Raw genomic sequence first — 23,731 nt, 5'->3', positions numbered from 1 at the left:
CCCTCTTTAATTTTTGCAGCCAGAGTGGGAGAGACTCCAGCTTGTCAACATTTTGCATCTTGAGGAAAAAGATTATTGTAACAGGTTCTTTTATTTAGGACCAGAACTGAGTCGGGTGTCTACTTTAATGAGTCCTACACAAATGAGAAATTTAATACTACATAAGCAAATATTTTCATTACGTAAAGAAGACATATTTTCCTTACAGGAGTTCAGCTTACAGATTTAGAGAGTCATAAAAGAACTACTGGTATTATTTACATCAGTAACACAGATATTCTAGCTTTAAAAGGTGGTATTCATAATTATTATGAGCTGACTTCTCTATCTGCTTTAATGAATGCCTGCATGAATTATATGTATCTATGTACAGTTGGTTATCAACCAACACATCTTATTGCTGGCTCTTTTAATGTAAGTCAGAAAATCATCCACAGGCTCATACAAATTAACAAGTACAGCATTTAGGACTCTAATAGATTAGCATATAAGAAATATGATCAGACATTTCATCAAAGAAAAAACACCTAATAAATATACAGGGAAACAGCTTTTTTCATACTAAAGAGGAGCAAACATCTTTCTGAGACCATATGACGTTCCTACACTGGGGCCAAGTAAATCCAGTCCCAGGAACTTACCTTTATGAAATTAACCAAAATGCAGAAGAAATGTGCGTACTATGATAATCATTTGGAGTTGGCAGTGTTTTTCTGTCCAGGGCCAGATAATAAGTATTTTAGGATTTGTGGGCCATCGTGGTAAGAAAGCAGCATTGATGCTATGCAAATGAGTACGTGTGGCTGTGTTCCAGTGAAACTTTATTTACAAAAATATGTAGTGGACAGGATTTGGCCTGTGGCCTAAACCCAGCTTCACAGTGTTATTAGTGGCAAATGAGTGGAAAAATGTAAACAACGGTGTCAACAATTGGAACACAGTTTTATAAAATAGGATAATCAACTCAATGGTTGATTGTGTAGCCATTGTGATAACAACTATAAAAATTGTAGGAGCCTGGGGGGCACCTGGGTGGCGCCTGGGTGGCTCGGTTGGTTAAGCATCAGACTTCGGCTCAGGTCATGATCTCACAGTTTGCAAGTTCGAGCCCCGCATCGGGCTCTGTGCGGACAGCTCAGAGCCTAGAGCCTGCTTCAGATGCTGTGTCTCCCTGTCTCTTTGCCCCTCCCCCAATCACGCTCTGTCTTTCTCTCTCTCTCTCAAAAATAAATAAACTTTAAAAAAAATTGTAGGAACCTTGGGAAATGTTGGGTAAAACAAAAACAAAAACCAGGATCTAAAATTATATATTCAGCAAGATTATAAACATAAAATTCTGTCCGTAGAAAGACAAAGGCTGAAGGGGGATACATAAAAAGTGCAAATAATTGTTTGCCATGATGGGTGAGATTTCAAGTTGATTATATTATTTTCATCACTAGTATTAAAAGTTTACTTGAGAAGTAACACAAACTTTAAACATTCATAGCTATATAGCATTGCTGTCATCACACAGCATCTGCCTTTTGGTTAGGAAAATTGCTAGAAAAACAAGGCAGAGGTTTTAGGTACTGAGGAAATTCTAGGGTGATCATGTGTAGTTTCCTAACCATACACGAATTCGCAACACACATGGGCTACACTGACCACACTTGATCAGATGAAAAACTCTGCACGGTTTAAACAAATCTGCAGGCACGTCTCTGAAACCAGCTCAGAGGGACTAGCCAGCTAATGGTAGATTAATGACATTGTCATCATAGAGGACGGTGGTCCATATTTTTAGATCTAGTTCTTGTTGCACACGCCAGAGGCCTTTCTTAAACCAAATCTTGTATTTGTCAGCAATTGAACATGGCCTGAAATCATAGCCATAAAATCTTTATACTGCTATATACTACTGTTAGTTGCTATGTTTTTCTATCTCCTTTGCTCCCCTGAACTCACCGTTAAAAGCTATCAGGAAATTTTAATATAATTCTTGATTTATTATGACACATTAAAATTCTATGTAACCATTCTATGGGTTGGTGGTTAAAAGCACGGGTCTGGATCCACAGTGCCTGGATTTACATTCCAATTTCTTAACTTACTAGGTGTATGAACTTGGGCAAATTTATTAACTTCCCTCTGCCCCAGTAAAAAGGGTATAGAGCAAAAATGGGTATATAAAAAAAACTGTAAAATGGGTATATAGCAAAAACTACCTCATAGGGTTGTTCTAGTGATTAAATAAGTTACTGCAATGTAAATTGCTTAGAATACAGTTTGGTATACTCAGTAAGACTAAGGACTCAGTATTTGTAAATACTCAGTAATTATTGTTCTTTGGAGAGACTATATTCCACTGATATTTTATTTCTTTTCTTTAAGATTTTATTTTTAAGGAATCTCCACACTCAACATGGGGCTTGAATTTACAACCCCAAGATCAAGAGTCTCACACTCTACCAACTGAGCCAGCCAGGCACCCCTGATATTTTATTGCAAATCACTGTTGTTTATGGAATTTTATTTCTCCACTCTGTTTACATTATTTTCTCCTCATGCAGCGCGTAAAAATTATGCCAACTTCTTCCTAAACAGACAATAGTTCAATATCACATCTCACAATCTATAGCATTGTAAGAAATGCAGTGAAAATAATCAGATTTACTCTGATGATAATCTTAATTTTCCTGTTGCGCTACAAGCACTCTTTACTCTCTAAAAGCAATATTAAGAATCAGGCCCCAATAGATATCCGAGAAACACTGCTTATTAGATGGCAAAAGTCATCTTGGGCTTTCCATGGAAGCTGCCTGGGAGATGGCAGGTTCTATCTAGCTCATTTCCAGGAAAACTGGTGGAAAATTTGTCCTGGGATCTGTGCCGTCAGACAAAAACAGGGATGTGACAAAACACAGTGAGTGTTGTATTTTTTATTTTAAGTCACAGTCAGCATTCATATGATTTTTAATAGTTACTGTCAACACCCTACTTTTACTATCTAAGTAGCACACATTGAGCAAATTGTTAAGGTATCAATCATATCCTGAGGACAACTGAGAAGAGTTCTGAAAAGTAAATAATATATATAATTAGGTAATAGCATGCTTTCTTTGATGTATTTGTCATAGCAAATATATTTATATTTTTCCTGCTGGTCCTAATGCCACGATTTTTACACTTGTGGACACTCCCTGAGAGTGTAGCACAGAGATGGTTTTCCGCTGTGCCTGTCAGTCTTCCGCAGAGTTTCCTCCTCACCTGATAAATTTAGCACGTCCTTACAATCCTCCTAACAGGGTTGGTGACTGGATTATTGGTGAGAAACAGTTAGAATCTTAACCAGAATATCGACATAAAGAAATGTTAGAGAAGACATTTCCAAATACCGTCCAAGATGTGGTGGAGTGTTTGTTAATCACTAAGTTTGTGGGTTACACACCAACGTATGCAGTGCATGTGTTAATATGCAAGAGATTTGCTAAGGAAACATATTTAAGATACAAATCCCTGAGTCCCAACCAAATTCTGATTCAGCAAATCAGGGCTGGGGCCCCGGAATCTGCATTCTTCCCAGACACCCCAGGTCTTTTATGAAATGAATCTCAGAACACGCATTGATAAAGACTGTGCTAGGCAACTGCAATGTTTCCACAAATCTACCAAGACAGAGTGCTTAGTGTATGACTATATGCAGTTTATGTACCTTTATTGACAAATGATATTGAATCAGGTTCTAGATGCAGCCATGCTGCTTAGTATGTGACGAGGCCAACACCCTTGGATTCTTTCATACTTATGCTCTTGCAGTTTGTTATTACCTCTCTAGCATCCATGACCCAAGACAACAACCCGAATGTCCCTAAAATGTGGTTAGTATGGCATTGATCCTGGCTTCACCTCCAGGACTGGAAGTTGTTTCCCTTAGCCCACTCGGCAAATCCAATCCCATCAATCACAGAGGTTAATTCAAAAGAAAGAGTGGCACATGACCCATATCAAGCCAATCACGGCCAGGAAAACTCACTTGGGGGATTTGGTTTGAATTACCAGGAAGGCAGACTCTTTCCTAGTGGAAGTGTGAGGAAGCATGTGGCTAAGGAGCTGTTATCCCCGTTTTGTGGTCTGTACTGTACGACAAACTGGGAAGGCACCGGGGCCTGGTCAGAGCCTGAGCTCTGGATAAAGCCTCTTCTGTCACCTAGAACATCCAGTGCTATGAGCCCCAGAATTCCCATTTTTACTAACGGTAGTTTGAATCAGTTTTGTGTTACATGCAACCCAAAACATCCTAACGAAGACATTTGTAAAGAGAGAATAGTTTCCTAGATGAACTAGAAGATGCCTTCCCTTCAAAAAAAAAAAAAAAAAAAAAAAATCAGTGACCTTTAAAATCTTTTAAGTTAAAGAGTTAGATTAGCACAATAGTATCTGGACAATGCCCTGCATACAAGTTGAAGAGAGATCTTACCTTCTGTTAACTTGTAAACTAACTGAGAAATTTTCTATTGGCTACTCTTTGGCAGATATTCTGGAGAGAACTCTTAACTGGTCCAAGAACCAAAAGATGTAAACTGGTGTGGGATTTGCTGTGCTAAGCCATGAAACACTGAGGGAACCCAAATACTGAATTCCTGTATTGATCTCAACCAAAGGGACAATTTGATCTAGGTGAAGGGTTACATCATGATTTGGGACAAATAAGAAAAGAAGGAACTTTAGCAGAGATTAGTCAACTGAACTGGGTGTGACAGCAGATCTAAAGTTATTAAGGATGGTCATTTTTACTGGAAGGAAGTGAATTGTCAGACAATATATCAAAGACTTCCTCCAGGAAACATCAAGTTAGTTTTTTTCCAATTCCAAAATATACTTGTCACTTCAGTTCAGTTCAGCCAAATTCATCATCATCTAAGATACGTAACATTTAAAAATTATTTTACTATATTCTAAGTCTTCATATTATGTTCCATGTAATATAACATACTGAGAAATAATTAAATACATTAAAAATAACATCAGTGTTACCATATTGCTTTCCAAATTAACATGTTATTACATGTTCTGTGATATATTCTGGCCATCCCTTTTGAATTCATTAGGATTACAAACACTGAGCTTAAGAATCATCACTGCAAAAGAATCTGTCCAATAATAGAAAGAGACAGAGCCAGGCATGCCAGATCTTATAAAAGTTACATTTTTCACCTCTGTAAATCATAATTTCAGTGTTTGCAACATTTTGAGTGCAGACACCACAGGCAGTAATAACTGGCTTAAATGCCTTCACAGTACAGCTGTTTGCAACAATACCTCCATTCATAACGCTCAAAAAATAAAATGACAGCTACAAGTGCCTTGAAAGAATATATGCTCCTCTTTGCATAGGTTAACTCCTAGGGTGCTTGCAGCTCTACACAACAGTAACTGTAAATAAAAGCACTACACCCAAAGTTATTGCACAAGGCCCTGGTCACTACAAACATCTCCGTGTTTTCTCAATGGGGAATTTATGTTTGAATTGCACTGCGAAATCATTCTGTGTGTTGTGGTGAATTTGTTCAGATTAGCACAAAAACTTCAAAGTATCTCATGTGGCTGTTGGTCAGACCATAGGAAAAAAGGAGAGAGAGTGACAGAAAGATGTTAGCAGAATTGCAGTCAAATCTTAACAGAAGTTCTGCAATAGGGACTACACTAGCTAAGACCCTTTTTGGTTAGACGTGTTAGAAACCCAACTCAAACTGGCTTCCAAAATGGGAGAATGTAATGTCTCTGTGATCGGGAAGTCAGATGTCGATGTGTCTTTAATTATGGGTGGATCCACAGGTAAACAGTGTGGTTAGAGTCCTGTCTCTCTCCTCCTTCACCTTTCAGTATGCTTATCTCCACTTGTATCGCAAGCAGGCTTTTCCTGTGTGTGTCAGACATGATGGCGTTCATCAGCCCCACATGCACATTGGCCCTGCTTACGAGTCACGGTGGAATTATATGTTCCCCACCCATTAAAACCCTATATCAATCTCAGAAAAGACACTAATTTATCTTTCTTGAGTCACATGCACATTCTTGAATTAATCCTTGGCACTCTAATAGCTAGCCTTGGTTACCCACTCGCCCACTAAATGGGGATTGGCCATTCTGATTGACATCACCACCTGGAGCACTAAGAATGGGGAAGGTGTAGAAGGAAGGGGATGGGGAATGATGCTAAGCAGACAAAAACTACAGCTTCCACCAATCACTGCACACCTTCTACCCTCCTGATCAACCTACAGACCCTAGAGAACGGATTTCTACAATGTGGGAAAGATTATCCCAGTAAAGAGCATTGATCCTATAGGTTCTTTATGTGTTTTCATTTGTGAAGAAGACTTTTAAACCAATCAGCACTGAAAGATCATTTATACCTGAACCAATGCATGAGTGGTCATTTGTAAATCGTATTTCCTATGTGGGTGAGGACCTTTTGAAATTTTCTGAAAATCCTAAAATGTGACTAATATGAAATCATGAGTTTGGAAAATATAATACCTAATAGAAAATAAAACGGGGCACCTGGGTGGCTCAGCTGGTTAAGTCTCCAACTTCGGCCCAGGTCATGATCTCACAGCTCATGAGTTCAAGCCTCACATCAGACTCGGTGCTGACAGCTCAGAGCCTGGAGCCTGCTTTGGATTCTGTGTCTCCCTCTCTCTCTCTGCCCCTCCCCATTTGTGCTCACTCGCTCGTTCTCTCAAAAATGAATAAACATTAAAAAAAAGAAGAGAAATCAGGTAAGTCTTGATGTTTTATACCCAAATCTTGAGGAGGAAATTCACTTAAATTAGATTTTATACTGTGGGGAAAGAAAACCACCACCCAAAGAAATCTCATCATTCGCATGAATAAGTGAATGAGGAATTCTGCATTTTGTTACTTCATAAATTTAAAAGAGTATTTCCATTTGATTTCCAAATTTACAGACATGCTTTTGAGTATCAGTATGGTCGCCCCTGCTTCCCCCCCTTAAAATAACATAACAGCTTAAGTTCAAAACTAAAAGCCATTCCTACCTTTAAAGTGGGTGATTATTGTCCTATCATAGTTTAAAGCATCTTTGGATTAAACAATTATTTCTTTTTTTTTTTTGCATTAAACATTTTAATTGTGTAATATATGACCATAAGCATACAGATAGTAAGTGTACAGCTTGTACATTTTTCACAAGGACACACCCTTGAAAACAATTATTTCTTTATGTGCTTTCCAAATTCGTGTGAAAATGGTCAGTGGGAAACCAATGTGGTAACATTATTGGAACTGATTCAGCTCCAGTCGAGTGGAGATGAGAAAGGAAATGGTTATTCTTCAAGCTCTTTCTCTAAATTTTGACAAAATTGTAGACGTAGAATTTACTCACAGGCTTGAACATTCACAGTGAAGTCTGGTGCTTAGGAACAGAGCTCTTCAAGCTGGCAAAACACGATTTCTTATTCTTGGGGCTGGGGTGGGGGTGGGGGGGGGAATCCCTGAAGCCAAGAACAGTAATTTTCTGCTTATGAAGCAAAGGTGAGAATCTATATATTCTACCTGCTGGGTCACCTTTATGCCATTGTGGAGAACTTGTCTAAGATGGGGAAAAATGGTTAGAAACCAGAAGAACCACCACAGAAACCCTGAAAAACAGAAGACTTGACTATAAATTTTAAGTTCCTTTTATCACCCATGCTATAAGAGAGATAAAACAATAGCTGCGTTAAAAATTAAGACGAAGAGTATAATTTAGTAAGTTTACTGAAGCCAACAGTTTCAGAAATAGGTAAGAGCTTTTGTTAAACTCACAACGTGGCCAGAATCACCACCTGTTATGAAAGGCTTTTCTTCAGCAGGGGTCCGATCCAATAAGGAATGGTTTATTTCACAGATTTTCAAACTCACTTCATGGAAACCTTACAGTATTTTTATTATTTCTGAGATATGACAAGAGTGTTAGTTCTGTTTTCACTGTACAGGATAAGGGAACTCACACAATTGCTTTCAACCCTTTGTTTCTTTCTTAAAATCCAGCTGAAATTGCAAAGCAGTCATTTCTCCCTTGACTGAAGTTTATTCCCACCCCAAAAATCCCTTCTTGATAATTGCTATCACCAATTCACTGAACTTTTCTTACTTTATAACATAAACTTTTTTCTTCTGAATTCTCCCAGGTAGAAAAGCTATAAATAACTGTGTTTTTAGTGCTGTTCTCAGAATAAGATTCACCTGGCTTGCCTTGCCAATAGTTTTTTTTTAAATATTTCCACATATTTTCATTTACATTGAAATGTAAATCTAGAATTCCATTTGCCATATAATCTATTCACTAGTCTAGAAAGCAAGTTTAGCCAAATATCACTCACAACTGTCCCAATTTTGATGTAATTAGTAATTGTTCACTTCTTTAATCTTAGCAGTCCCATCACATCAAGTAAGTATTCTTTCACCTTATACACTTTTGATTACCAGCAAACTGCACTCAAATATAACTAGAACAGGATATAAAACATATAATAGCTAACAATTACAGAAAGTATTCTCTCTCTTTTTTTTTAATGTTTATTTTTGAGAGAGAGAGACAGAGTGTGAGCGGGTGAGGGGCAGAGAGAGACAGAGAGGGAGACACAGAATTCGAATAGGCTCAAGGCTCTGCGCTGTCAGCACAGAGCCCAATGTGGGGCTGAAACTCAAGAACATGAGATCATGACCCGAGCCAAAACCCAGAGTCAGATGCTTAACCGACTGAGCCACCCAGGCGCCCCACAATTACAGAAAGCATTAATTGCAAAACATTTTGATCTTTGATTTCAGCTTATCTAGAGACATGTCTTTAGGTGGTTGAACTATACCATAAAGAAGGCTGTAAAAGGTGCTATGACTCAGTTTTACTACATGGATGTAGACCCATTCCACCCATGTCATTTAGAGGCCAACTCTATGCTGCTTAAGTAAAAAATTACCTTCTGGGCCTGGGCTGTAAGAGATTCCAGTCTGTCTTAAGCATGTCTAAGAAACTGTAAGAATAGGCAGGATGATTCACAAGCCTCTTGGGAAAGCCGCATCACTTTGGGACCCATTTTACCGAGTATAACACTAAGTGGAAAGTGCAATTTATCTTCCAGGATCTTCTTCACTGCCACATACCACCTAGCTTTGGCACTCTAAAGGACATCAGTTCTAAAGACTGATGGAACGGCTTCCTGGATCATCCAAGCAACAAGAAAGACGAGGGTGCCTGTTAGAATGGCTGCTGAGAGAAATCCCAGTCTGGCCTCAGTGCCAAAAATTGTTGTATCTCTCCAAAGCAACTGAGAATCATTTTTCTCCTGGCCCTTGTGACCATGTAATTGATTAGATTTCCCTCTTCTCAGTGCCTGCTAGAAAGCTTAGAGCCAACTTCTGTTTCTGGCGCTCTTATAGATCAGATATTTTGAAAGACCTTGCCAATGAAAATGACTAAAATGTTGAATTAAGAAAAAAAATACATCTTTAATTGCATTGCTAAGCTGGCACAAATGAACAGAATCCACAGAGGCCAAAATTAAAATGAAAGAAGAAACCCAGGAATTAAGCAAGAGCCAAAGCCAGCTTTCCCTCTGAGGGGTTGAGCTAAGCACTGAAAACCTTGACTTTCCACCATGACAGCTGCACGGAGTATAGAGGACAGGAGATAAATACGTGCCACGATGGGAAAGTAAATGGGAAGCTATGTCCACGTCGTGCTGAGACACTAAAGAGCTACACATGCTCTGCCTTAAGACAAATGAAAAATAAACCCCCTTCATAGAAATGGACGGCACAAAAATTTTCCTAACTCAACCCTGGAGCAACGCAAAAGAAGAAGGAGAAGTTAAAGAGGAAGATATATTGAGAATTTATGTCATTTAAGTTCAAATTCACCTACCTATGTGATTCAGATCTTTTAGGAGAGAAATTTTATTTAAAGTGGGCCAGTTAAAGAGTATGTGTGTCCAGGATGGCTGGAAAAAAGCAAATACAAACTCTCTTTGAAGGAACATTATTTTAATCTGGAACATAATGAAATTCCATGATTAAAAAGAATGTGAGTTCCTGTAACAAGAGTCACAAACGTCCAAGGAAACAATACAAGATAAAGTCAACCAAAACAAAAGAGAGCAGAAAATAACCACAATAACTTCAAATATTAGAATTTTTAGGTACAGAATATAGTGTAACTATGCTTGTAATCATAAAGTAATAAAATAAGAATTTGAAAATAGCCAGGAACATGAGACTACAGAAGGAAAAAAGAATTTTTAAAAGAATGAAATAGAAGTCTTAAAAATTAAAAACTCCATGGACAGAGTAAAGGGAATAGATACAACTGAAGAGAAAATTGGTAAACTGGAAGAAATCTCCAAAGAAACTATCCTAAATTCAGCTAATGGAGTGAAAAAGAAAAATATCAAAAAGAGTTTAAGAGACTTTAAGAATAAAGCAAGCAAGATCTACCATATTTTCAAACAGAGTTTAACAAAAAAAAGCTGAAGGGGTGATATTAAAGAGATAATGACAGAGCGCCTTCTAAATGGTGAGTCCTGTGGGCAGAGTGCACTATGGCATCTTAGACATGGATGCTTCAGATAGCCCCAGGACAATGAAGGCCATGCTCATTAAAAGCTACCTGTAATTTAAAAGGGGTGACTCCTTAATCAGTGGCTGGACTGGTCCCCAAACTTGTCCCAGGAACCCCAGCAGGGCAGCAGATGTGGATGCCACGAGACAGAAAAGCTTCAGTCTAGTGGCTTCGGAGGTCACACCAATGCCAAGTCACAGACCCAGAAAAACCCTAGAGTAAGTCTGCCAAGGCCTCAGAAAGGACACGAAGATGCGGAATGTCTACAATTTGACTGCTAAAGGCTTGAACTCAAATTACAGACACAGCAATCTAAAATCACTTGATTATACCTTCCAAGGGGTCAGAAAAGTGGAAAGTGGAGAAATGCTTACCATCCCCGCGCTCACTTCTTGGACTTATCTTTACTATTCCCTGGACCTAAGACTCTTCTTGGAATTTTCCCTGATAACCACTCCTTCCCAAATGCCCCTAACGTCAGTTCGCAGAACACTGCACGCCCATCACAACGTTTAGTCTACTACACAGAATTTTAATCTTCTCATAATCTGTGTAACTGTCCCCTCCACTCTGAACTTCACACTGTTTGTTCCTACAAAATATAGACCTTAGGTTATTATTAGTCTTTGTATCTTTAGAGTCTGTTAGGATCTAGTTCAATGGCTAGTATATAGTTCAGTATGTTCAACAAATGTTTTTTGAATGATATATACATTACATATCATCTAGTATATATATTCCCAGTTATTACACCCTAATGTGTCAGAAAGACTGGACTTTGTTCTCTGATCATAAAAACGAAACCTAGAGAGAGCTGCATTTAATTGAAAGTAAAAGACAGAAAAGGCTAAATAATAGCACAAAAGACCACAGCTAAAAGAAACGAGTTTAACATTTTTCATACTTCTCTTTCTACTCTGATTTCCATGCTTCTACTAGGCTTTAATTTTCCTTCCAAAATTCTTGAAAAATAATTAGCATTCCTTATTTTCCAGACTACATGCATTTTACAAAACTTCTTCTTTTCACATTTTTCTCCTCCAGGCCTCCCAGGCCCCCACAGCTGGATGTGTTCTGCCAGCATGGAATCAAACAGTATTAATGCCTCCCGTCAGCTGGTGCTGTCATTCAACTCACATCTTTTTTATTCAAAATTAACACTGCACCAGATTCCTCATTAATTTTAGCAGAAGGTTTTGTAAAAGCTGGTGCTCTTGTGGTGCGTGATATGGACCCCAAGAACAGATTTAGAAAATATATATATATGAACATAAGGACTATTATTCCCCACAATAGTAAGCCCTAAGTTATGTCCTAAGAAAGGTGAATAATATAATACAATAAATTAAATATTTATTACTCATTTCACTAAGTTTTTATTTTCATGTAATTCCAAACTTACAAAAGTTGCAAAAATATCATGAAGTTCAGTATACACTTTACACAGGCTTACTGTTTGTTACATTTACCCCCTCTGCTGAATTTCTCTTTGTCCCTCATTATATAAAACATATATATATATACATATATATGTATATATATATGTATGTGTATATATATAATTTTTTACAAATCATATGAGAGCACGTTATAGGCATCATCCCCTTTACACTTAAACACTTCAGCATATAATTTCTAAGAACAGAGGTGCTCCCTTCTTTAACCATAGTGCAATTATGAAAAACAGAAAATTTAGGGGTGCCTGGGTGGCTCAGTCACTTGAGCATCCAACTTCAGCTCAGGTCATGATCTCACAGCTTGTGAGTTTGAGCCCTACATCAGGCTTGCTGCTGTCAGCTCGGAGCCCACTCCAGATCCTCTGTCTCTTTCTTTCTCTGTGCCTCCCCCACCTCAGGCTCTCTCTCTCGAAAATAAATAAACACTTTTTTTAAAAAAAAAAAGCAAAATTCAACATTAATGTAATTGTCTATAGTCCATCTCCAAATGTTGCCAATTGTCTCAGTAATATCCATTATATCTTTTTTGCCCCTCCAAGTCTAGGATGTGAGCCAGGATCACCCATGACATCTAATGCTCCTGTCTGTTTAGTCACTTGGCCGTTCTGTGTGTTTTGCCATTGTTTTCAAAGCCTATACGGCATCCATGTTGTACAGTGTCCTTCAGATTGGGTTTGTCCAATGTTTCTTCATGATTAGATTCAAGATAGGTACTTTGGGCAGAAATGCCACAAAATTGTATATTGAACCACATCAGTAAATGAAGTGAGTAATACACATACACATGGGCTTTTATAAAAGCTTACAAGAAATGAACCAAATGTAAGAAATGGATAACATTCAGAGAGGTAACATATACTAACAGCCCATTTTGACAAATGAGACAATAAGTGAGCTATTAGAACCAAAGAGATAGGGCTACGGGGAAAATCTGGGAGCAGGGACATTTGCATATTAAGGAAAAGCAAGTTGCTAATAGTTTCATGAAATATACAATCAATCAGGAGTCATATTTAAAAAACTAATTTGACTTCCCTGAGATCCCCTTCCCAGGGCATTGCTATTTACTGTTTATAAATAACTGGTGTATGATCATGGAAAGTTTGGTCTATCTCTGGGGGAAAAAAAGTGATTTCTTTTTAAGTCCCTTTTGATTCAAAAGTTTTTTTATGTTAAAAAGTTGTAGGAATATGTCCTTATGACACAGCTTTTATAAATTTTTTTTAACGTTTATTTATTTTTTTGAGACAGAGAGAGACAGAGCATGAACGGGGGAGGGTCAGAGAGAAAGGGAGACACAGAATCTGAAACAGGCTCCAGGCTCTGAGCTGTCAGCACAGAGCCCGACGTGGGGCTCGAACTCACGGACCGCGAGATCATGGCCTGAGCCGAAGTCGGCCGCTTAACCGACTGAGCCACCCAGGCGCCCCTGACACAGCTTTTAGTACCAAATTATAATATGTGAGAGTAAACTCAAAAATACAATATGTGGGGGCGCCTGGGTGGCGCAGTCGGTTAAGCGTCCGACTTCAGCCAGGTCACGATCTCGCAGTCCGTGAGTTCGAGCCCCGCGTCAGGCTCTGGGCTGATGGCTCAGAGCCTGGAGCCTGTTTCCGATTCTGTGTCTTCCTCTCCCTCTGCCCCTCCCCTGTTCATGCTCTGTCTCTCTCTGTCCCAAAAATAAATAAACGTTGAAAAAAAAAATTTAAAAAAAAAAATACAATATGTGATTCGTATAGTGTACATACGCATAATAGGACATATATGTATATTTTTAACATGTACAAAAAGTGGAAAATTTGTTCCTTTCCATTAAGAAAGGACATAATTCACAAAGCATTAATTCACCTAATGTCACCTTGCTTTGCTACCTTTCCCCATTCATGGAGTTTCCATGTGTAACAGGCAGCATTTTGGTTTAAGAATGATATCAGAAATCTCCTGTGGTAATTGTATTCCATCCCCACAATTGGATATAGTACAATGCTTTTCAGAGTCAAGTAGAAGGGAATTTCAGTGCATTACAAATGTGCAAACTATAATTTCAGTCCCAATTTTCAGTAATTGTTCTGTTAGAAAAAAATAACTTCCCTGGAAGGTTGAGCCCTGTACTATTTTTATGCAACTCTCTAGGCATGCAAACTTAAAAACCTGAATTGTGCAAATAAGTTATTTTCTGTTTTGTTTTGGTAAGAACTCAGTTCACTTAGCACTGAAGTTGAGAATGAAGAGATTCTTTTTTTTTTTTTTTTTTTTTTTTTTTTTTTTTTTTTTTAATAATGCTGTGATGGCACAAAGCAGGACATGGAAATTACACTTTTTGTTCTTCGTTCTTATCACTCTCCAAAACCTAAAGACATCAACTGGAAAGAGGCTAACTCATGTGCAAGGCACCATTTTAAACTATGGTATAGAAGTTTAGGAAGAGAATGTCTTATCTCTTGAGCTATTTAATACCACCTAGGGATGGTGAGATATAACAAATACAAATCGTTTTTGGATAATGTTGCTATACAATGTTCTGACAATTCACCAATTACTCTGAGGAAAGTCAGCTGAGAAAGATGTGAGAAAACGGCCTAGGAGAAGAGCAGGAGTAGGGACCGGTTGGCTGAGCTTTGTGTGGGTCCCTCGCTGAGAATCTTCCCGGACTTTTAATCCCCAGGGAAAGGGATTTAAAAAAAGAAGAAGAGGGGCGCCTGGGTGGCGCAGTCGGTTAAGCGTCCGACTTCAGCCAGGTCACGATCTCGCGGTCCGTGAGTTCGAGCCCCGCGTCAGGCTCTGGGCTGATGGCTCAGAGCCTGGAGCCTGTTTCCGATTCTGTGTCTCCCTCTCTCTCTGCCCCTCCCCCGTTCATGCTCTGTCTCTCTCTGTCCCAAAAATAAATAAACGTTGAAAAAAAAAATTTTTAAAAAAAAAAAAAAAAAAAAAAAAAAAAAAAGAAGAAGAATACTTCTTTCTTAGACATCATTAAACACCCTTTTAAACTTCTGCCATGACATCTAAAACATGTCGTTGTTCAAAGGTAAGGAAAGTTCATAGTCCAAATGAAGAAAACTTTTGACCCATTCCTGTTCTCTCCTAAGCGGTCTTCTTGTGTTAAGTCCCTTTTGCCCGTTCACTGCTACCTGCACAGTTAGGTCTTTCCCATCTGCTTGTCTTCCAACCACGGAGCCCTGGTAAGTGCGCCCTCACGAAGAATTTAAGGAGAAACCATTGCAAGTAGACTTGGCTGCGGCCCTGTCGTGACAGCTTCCTGCTCCCAAGAAGATAAGACAGCTTTGCCACTCCTTCATGTCAAGTCACTTTATCAGATGGAAGAAATGAGTGAATTATTCACTTAGTGAATCATTGGCAGGGGAAGCAAGAACTGACTTTTGGACCCTGCTTGCCCTTCATGTGTGGCCTTTCGTTTCATCCACGAGAGAGCCCTTAGGGAATGCACAGCAAAATCATAAACAGGGAGCCAAGGAGTTCAGTACCAGCCCTTCACAACCTACAGCGACTTCCAGACATTTCTGAGAGCCCTTAAAAATAATCCTGTTTATATTTGAGGCCTTACAAGACGGTCACTTTTACTCTTTTATTTTTATCTCTGTGGAAAAAGCAGGAAGCTGTTTATATGGGGTGGCGGCCCGTTGCCATGGGTAAAATGCAGCAAGTCTAAAGAAAGAGTGTAACAGGTTAAGACGTAACAACTGATATAAATATATTTAAAGGGAGGGACAATGGAAAGCAGTTTTCCCATTTTGTCTTTGCATTTTAACAGAGAAATGTTGCAACCCCTATAGGTGGGAAGCAAGAGTTTCTTAAAACAATGATTTCTTCTTTTAAAGCAATTCCTTCAGTTATGAACTTTGACCAGTTTTGGCACGAGAAGCACAAACAAATTTGACAGAAAAGCACATTCCATGCTGCTTGAAGTGGGAGGAAAGAGGTAAGTCCACATGGTTTAAGAGTTAAAGCAGGGGCACCTGGGTGGGCTCCTTCCTTAAGCGTCTGACTCTTGATTGCCACTCAGGTCATGATCTCATGGTTCGTGAGCTTCATGAAGTTAAGCCCCAAGCGGGGCTCCGTGCTGTCAGTGCGGAGCCTGCTTGGGATTCTCTCTCTCTCCCTCTCTCTCTCTCTCTCTCTCTCTCTCTCTCTCTCTCTCTGTCTCTGCCCCTTCCCCACACTCTCTCTCCTCTGTCTCTCAAAATAAATAAACTTAAAAAAATAAAGGGTAAAATCATTTTAAAAAAAAGAGTTAAAACATACTGCACTTGGGGTCAGTTATGTTCTTGCAAAGTGGAAGTCATTACATCGTATTTTCCTTGTGGGAGCCTCCTCTTTGGGGTCATGAAAATAACATTTACCTTAAATGATCAATGTGAGCATCCCTATCCAAACAATAGCAACACTGTGTAGTTTGGAATCAGATGTTCCTTTCATAACCAACGATGTAACATGTATAAGCCCCAGTTTTGTAATCCAAAATGAGAGTAGACGCAAGAAAGCAGCAGAAGATGTCAGCTGACTGGACTCCTGGACTGACCTCATTCAAGGGGGGGGAAAGAAGACAAACTTAGTGAGGGGCTGCCTTTGAAGTGGTTGCTTCTTTAGTAACCTAAGGGATAACCTAAATCTCTAGCATATTTTAAACCTAATCCGGGTTCTTTAAAAAGTTTTGGATGTGATTCAGATATGGCGAGCCCCCTAAGCCTAACATTTCCACAGCTGCCTTCATTTGCTGGCTTGTAAGCGAGACATTAAAAACGTCTATTGGAGAAACTCCACCCTGGTGTGGTTTAAAAAAAAAAAAAAATTGCTCTTATTTCCTCCTCCCACACTCCTGTGTGATACGGTCAAGAGAAGACTGGGGTTTGGAAAGCAGAGACTGATTCACCCCTCTCATTGTGAATGTCACCTCTAAGTCAGACTTTGAGCAAAAGTAAAGCAAACAAAAGCACCGTGGAGAATCCAGCCCTTTGTACGATTCTCTTTCTCTTTCAAACCCTTCCTGGCAGATTCGTTTATAGTGAGGAAAAATGAAAGACAACCAAATTATCTACTTTTGAGAGCTGGTTAAATACTTTATGGGATAACGAGCCAATTGAAAACCACTCGACCGTTTAAAATAATGAGGTAAATTGTACGTCTCAATATGGAAAAATAACCGAGACATTGTTGAGTGCAAAAAGCAAGTTGCAGATTATTGGGGATACGCTCAATCTGTTTGTTTAAAAAAAAATGAAAAAATATACATATATATTTTACACTTTCTGGAAGAATATGTAAGCCATAGCTAATAGTCGTCAGTCTAGGGCAGGGCACCTCCGTAGAGGCACTGATGACAGGTCAGGCTGGATAATCTTTGCTGTGGAGACTGTCCTGGGCACTGTAGGATGGTTAGCAGCAACTCTGTACCCCCCTGCTACATGCCAGTAGCAGGAGCACCCCCTCTCCATTATGACAACCAGAAATGTCTCTAGAAAGTGCCCAATGTCCCCTGGAAGGCAAAACAGTCCCCAGTCGGGGACCACGGCTCTGCAGAATGAGGCTGGAGGGAAGGTTCTATGTTTCATCTTCTGCTGAACTATTGGGTTTATTTTTGTTTGTTTGACTTTACCATGAACATGTACTATTGTTATGAGTTATATTTTTATTTTTTACGTTTTTAATTTTTATTTTTTTTAAGTTGTCTTCATGCCCTATGTCGTGGGGCTTGAACTCATGACCTTGAGATTCAGAGTCACCTGCTCTACTGACTCCGCCAGCCAGGCGCCCCTATAAGTTATATTTTTTTTAAAAAAGGACAAATTTTCCAGGCTAACCTCAGAACTCATATAGAAACTGGGGGAAAAATGAACTATATAACTAATAAAAATACTCCATAAAGCTGTGTTGCCATTTTGACTGATTTCACAGCTTCACATAGTACATTTACTCCGAAGAGCTTAAGGCTCTGTTAAAAGAAAAAAAAATCAGAAAAAAAAATTTTATAGCCAGAAAATGACAGCAGCAAAAACATTGGGAAAGTGGCAGCCAAAATCAAGCCCTTTAATGAATACAACTGGCATCAACATCGGGGGTTAAGAATTTATTTTCTGTCCAGTAGCACCTGCCCTGGGTGAAACTCTACAGAATGTCCGCAGTATCCTTCCAACCTCTTGTGCCACTGACCTTGATCACCAGTTCATGTATTCACTCAAATAAGCAGCAGGATTGTATTAGACTCTGCATTCTTTGGGATTTGAGAAGCACCAACAGCTTTGGTGGTATAAATTAACTTGTGGTTTTATCCTTACCGGTGACCTGTGCTTTAACATATCACTCAGAGACAGGAAAGTTCTCCTGGGGCATCTTCCAAGACCAATGTCTCCTAGCAGGAGCCACATGGGGAAAAGGGCTGCTTATCACAAAGGCAGCCACCGGGTGAGGCCAGGGGCAAGGCCAGCTGCTCCTCGGGAAGGCAGGAGTGAGATCCATAAGCAGTGGGGATGGCCAGGTTGTTTCGCTGAGTGACCAGAAATCCCAAAGGAGGACGTGGAACCTGAAAACTTTTCAAAGACAAAAGTGGAAGTGTTCGGCCAGGCGGCACACCAAGGAGAGGGCAGAGAAGAGGGAGGGAGGGGCACAGGGAAACACCACCACTCAGGACAGCAGTATGAGGCGGAAGAGTCTCAGGAAAAGAACGGTGGAAAGAAAAGCGCCACCTGGGCCTGGCGGAAGGGGCGGGAGTTCAGACCCAGTCAGTGCCTCAAGGCAGAGGGTATTTTCTTAAAGCACAGAACCCGTGGTGAGCTGTAGGGATAGGGTCGACGAAGTCCCATTCCCCAAAGTCAGAGACGTGAATAAGTAGGTCCTACTTTAGAAAAAGGAGTATTTGGATTCTTCAAGTCACCATATTTTAACTTCGCAGGACTTACCCATTATTCAGCCTTTGCCTTCCTCTGGCTCCAGCCAAGACGTGAGTTTCCATTTCCCGGTTCTGTGGGTGGTTAGGATAATGAGGGGTATTCTGTGGCTTTGCTTCATTGCTGGCCTCCCTCCCTTTGTGAGGGTGTGTCCCTCTTTGCTCCATAAAAGATACTGTCACACTTGAACGCTGTCTGTGTGTGGCCCTGGGGCCCGCCCAGCCTGCGCCTTAATAATAACAGCAGCAGCCAGAAAAGGCAGAAAATGGATTACAAACCTCAGTGTTAATGTTAGGACTAGCGGTGGCCGTGGCGCTCGTGCTTTTTTCTTCTGAAACAGAAACAGAAAGAATGTGTGTCCTGGGCTTTGTATGGAGTAAGTCATCATTTGCAGAAAGTTTTCGTTGTACCTCAAGGCAGTTGTGATACAGACTTTTGAAAACGTCCGTGATCTTAATACTTGGCACGTTATAAAATCAAGAATTCTACATTTAAAAAAATAAACAAGGCTTTTTACCTTCCCTTATAATCTTATTTATGGCGATATTTAAATGATTTAACTAAAACTGAAGTGCCAGGAATTATGAAATAGCCAACTGGATGCTCTCTTTTACATAAACCGCTTATAAAGGGATCCCTGATCCGAAAGAAATGGAGGAGTCCCTTAAGCTATTTCCAGTATTTCTAAGAGTTAAACAGAAATTGCAAGTTCACTTTCAAAAGAGTTGCACAGGCTAATTGAAATGTTGGGCACCTTTGATTCTGCCGGGAATTAAATTGATGTCACGTGGCAGCACTCGTTATCTCTTGCGGATCAGAATTTCTATTATAGAGAAAAGGAAAAGTAAGGGAGGAAGAAGAGAGACAAGAGCAAAGAAACAGGATTTAGGTCTAGACCTGAACAGTCTTTGGTAACCTGGGTGATTTTTAATCTCAGCAGGTCTCAGTTTTCTCATCTGTGAATTGGGCATAATGCTGACTGTGGCATGCTCCTACAAATACTGGGAATAGTCTTTGTAAGCACTCAGATTATGTAATGAGGAGTGCTCGCTGTGTTCTAGACACTGTTCTGGGTGCTTTTCATGGGTTAATTCAAAACAACATGAATTTGCATGGGGTAACAGTTATTATCCCACTCTTTAGGATGAGGAAATTAAGACACGAAACAGTTTTTAAAAACTCATTTAAAACCACACCGCTAATGAACTGGGGTCTCAACCAAGGCACTGGGCTTAAGAGTCCATGGCTGTCCATTACAAATCCATGCTGTCAACACTGTGCTCTATTACCTGAATAGGTAATGAATCTAACATGCAATCGGTCTGTCAATACTATGATTCTACGTCATTGTTATTAGAAAGGAAAAAAACCAAACTTCCACCAAATAAATTTATTGTGTTTAGCAGGTAAAACTCTTCAAACCTTAAGATCCATGACGGTAAAATGTTTGGTAATCATTGCTCCATAAAGGGAAATTGTACACATTCTACAGTCCGTGATCAATTTCCTCCCTAGAATGACTCTGATATAAATAAAGTAACCTTCCCATCATTCTCTCTTTTCTCCCAATCATTCATTCATTCATTCTCCAACTGCATGCCACATACTATAAAGTAGGCTATTTTCACAAATTCAAATGTAGTGTTTTTCTGAAACGACAGCGTACTTACAATACATGTTGTTATACTCATTAAATACAAGATGTACTTTTAGATTCCTGAGTATATCCTCTGAAATCGCAAATCTTTTACTTAATTCAGTTTCCCACTTTGCTCTTTGTTACTAATTTGTAACTTATTTATGCACAGTTACACACCAAAATGCATTTTCTGAAGCATATAAAAAGTCTTGCACTTCCTCTGAGAAGATTTCATCCAAACTGAAGGAACAAGTATAAAAAAATAAAGGGGAGGAAAAAAATAACCCCCAAATAATCCTTATGTACTATGGATTCTAGTACAAAAAATATATAAGGCACTTAACAATCCATTTCTGATGCCCTGATATATAGTTCCTATAAACCGAGTTTATGAAAAGTTTAAAAACAAAAACCTAGCTACAACCAATTAGAATGCAATTAGCTACAGTGGGTGGTCCATTCCCAATTGTCCAACAACAGACTTTTCAGGTTAGAGATTAACCATACTCTCCTTCTACCATTTTCTCATTTTATGCTTCTGGCTTCTCTCCCTTTAGCCATGTACCTGTTCACTAACATGTGAAGATAAGAGGCCCAAAGAACAGAGTTCTTAGCTAGAGCTCAATGAGGCCCTTTGACTCCTCATTAGCAGTTCTCATGGGGCTTTCATCAGAGACAAGAGACAATACAATGCATTACATTAGATGGCATGAATCAAAGTAAAATATCCTCCTTTCAATACTTAGATTGGCTATCCGTGACACCTTATGTCAGCTGGAAACATCCTTACAGATCATGAATTCCTACCTTCAAACTTTACAGGTGTTAACACCCAAGTCCAGACAAGGTAGGTGACCTGCCCCAAGTCATCCACGTAGATAACATCATAGGATGAGAAACTAGGTTTTGCTAATGTTTCAACCTGTCCCTTTGAACCCTCTATTCTAATTTTTATCCAGATTCATGTTTTCCCAGTATATTTTATTTCTTCAGCATTTCACAGTGAGGAATTGAGTGAATTCAACTAAGACAATTCCATTAATAATTACAATAAAATTAGTTTATTTGAATACGTTTGATTCTTTCCGTCACATGGTAAACCAGTATTTATTAATTGTTATATATAAAGTCTCTTCAAATCACTTTAACAAAGATACGGATCCAACAGAATTAGTAGCAAAAGTTCACTTTTTCCAAGAGCATTTAGTATAGAGGTAAACAACTTGAATATTTTTGGAATGAGATAGAAGAAGGAAGATAAGAAAGGGAAAAAAAAGGAGGGAGGGAGCAAAGAGATGCTAATATTATTATAAGGATTCTGTTCTTCAAGGACATAATAGTTTCATTGTATTATTGAAAATTGTTTTTAATTTGTGATTGTAAGGAAATCTTACAACATATACCCGTGACCTCTTTTTATATACGCTTATCTAGAATATGTTCTTTAGGAAACTATAAGAGCGGATACCCTAAATTGTTCTGCTTATAACCTATTGTTTATATAAATCATCAGCTCTAGAACAAAATTAGTTTCCCAAAGTTTACCCATTGATTTATTTCTGCTTTGTGGTATAGAGTGTAATAAATCAATATTAAAAAAAAAAAAAGCCTGAAAAATTCAAGGAAGAGAAAGGACTAAGATAATTTAGTATCATTTATGTTTAGAATTATACAATCAAGCGTACGCTACATTCATATATTATCTAGGACTTTGGTGATAATACTTTTGTGATATATTTTGCTTCTTGCAACCTTGTTCTATTTTTATTTGTTCATTTTAAAATGTGCTCAATTCAATTCACTTAAATCTATAATTTCTCTAAATTTTTACCTATAAAGTCTCTAAACTTGTCTTCATTTACCAATTTAACATTTCTTCAAACATTGTGCTGCTAAGAATTAAAAGCAACTCTTAAAATTACCAGTAAAAGAACAAAAGAAATGCTTCATTTTTATAGATAGTGATAAATTAATTATATTTTTAATATCCTAAAACTAAATTTTTAATGTCTGAAAATAAGCCACAGGACATTTAATGCATTTCAAAAAATTGGTTTTCTGATAAATACTTTTTGTATACAGGTGCTTTTACAGATGCACAATCTGAATTGTACAATTCACACAATTATCTGTTGTGCAATTATCTGAAAATATGCACATTAGGTAGTAATTTTGAATAAAAAGAAAAATCAGTGTAGACATGATCATAACACTATCAGCATTTGTTTTTTTAATATAGAATAAGCGACCAAATATTTAGTCATTTGAAAAAATTTCAAAGAAAAATATTTAAATAGTTTATTAAGTTATATTGCTGGGACATACATATTACAAATTTTGTGATAATTGGGGTTTTTCTTGTATTCAATGGTGGTGAACATAAGTGGGCCAACAACAACAATGAAAAGTTAAAATAAGTATTTGCACAAACCCTAACCATTCTACTAAGGGCTTTTCACATATTGTTTTCAGATTTCTACGGGTAGCTGTTTTATTTCTAAGTACTAGCTGTTTTTATGATTTTCCTGTTACAGAAGATGAAACAGGCTTACAAATTAAATAACTTACCATGAAGCTCATATTGAATGTGGCTAAGTTAGAATGTGAAGCAAGTTCTGGCTCTGAGCTCTTTCCACAAATAACAAGTTCACTGTCTTTTGGCCACAGTGTATAGGTTTACTTAAAGAGTAACCTTATAAAACCCATCAAAAGGTCAAAATTCTTCAGGCTCGTTCACTCATGCAAGAAAATAAAAAAGATCATTCTCTGGAAAATTAAAGAAAACGCTTCTTTCATCTAAATTGACTAGGATAGTTGATAAGAATTTCCATATTATTAACTCAGTTATCCTCTTTCACGTATAATCTTTGAAATTAAGAACTGAATGGGGAATAGGATTTTGTATGCAAGATGCTAAGAAAACTGGATCGAATTGATTGATTCAATGAAGTAATCATTGAATTATTTCTTAATTAAATTTAATATTTGGAGTTAAATGGTCAAAAATAAAACTTGATTCAGTATTTTTCTGATTCTCATATATAGCCTTCACCTTTTTAATGTTTTTATTGAACTATAGTAGACACACAATGTTACATTAGTTTCAAGTGTACAATATAATGATTGAAGAACT

General features: G+C 38.3%; 1 long non-coding RNA gene across 1 annotated transcript in view; it reads left to right on the top strand.

Moving 5' to 3' along the window:
* LOC147581492 (uncharacterized) overlaps positions 1-23,731 on the top strand; it is a 124,332-nt gene that overhangs the window by 19,100 nt on the left and 81,501 nt on the right. The window contains exon 2 of the long non-coding RNA XR_015249679.1: positions 15,897-15,997. This is a non-coding gene — a long non-coding RNA (uncharacterized LOC147581492). The remainder of the gene's footprint in view (positions 1-15,896; positions 15,998-23,731) is intronic.

The sequence above is a fragment of the Puma concolor genome, chromosome B1, assembly GCF_028749965.1.
Source record: "Puma concolor isolate L17-30 chromosome B1, mPumCon1.1.hap2, whole genome shotgun sequence".
Lineage (NCBI taxonomy): Eukaryota > Metazoa > Chordata > Mammalia > Carnivora > Felidae > Puma > Puma concolor.
The sequence above is the reverse complement of the archived record's forward strand: the minus strand, read 5'-3'. Positions and strand labels throughout refer to the sequence as shown.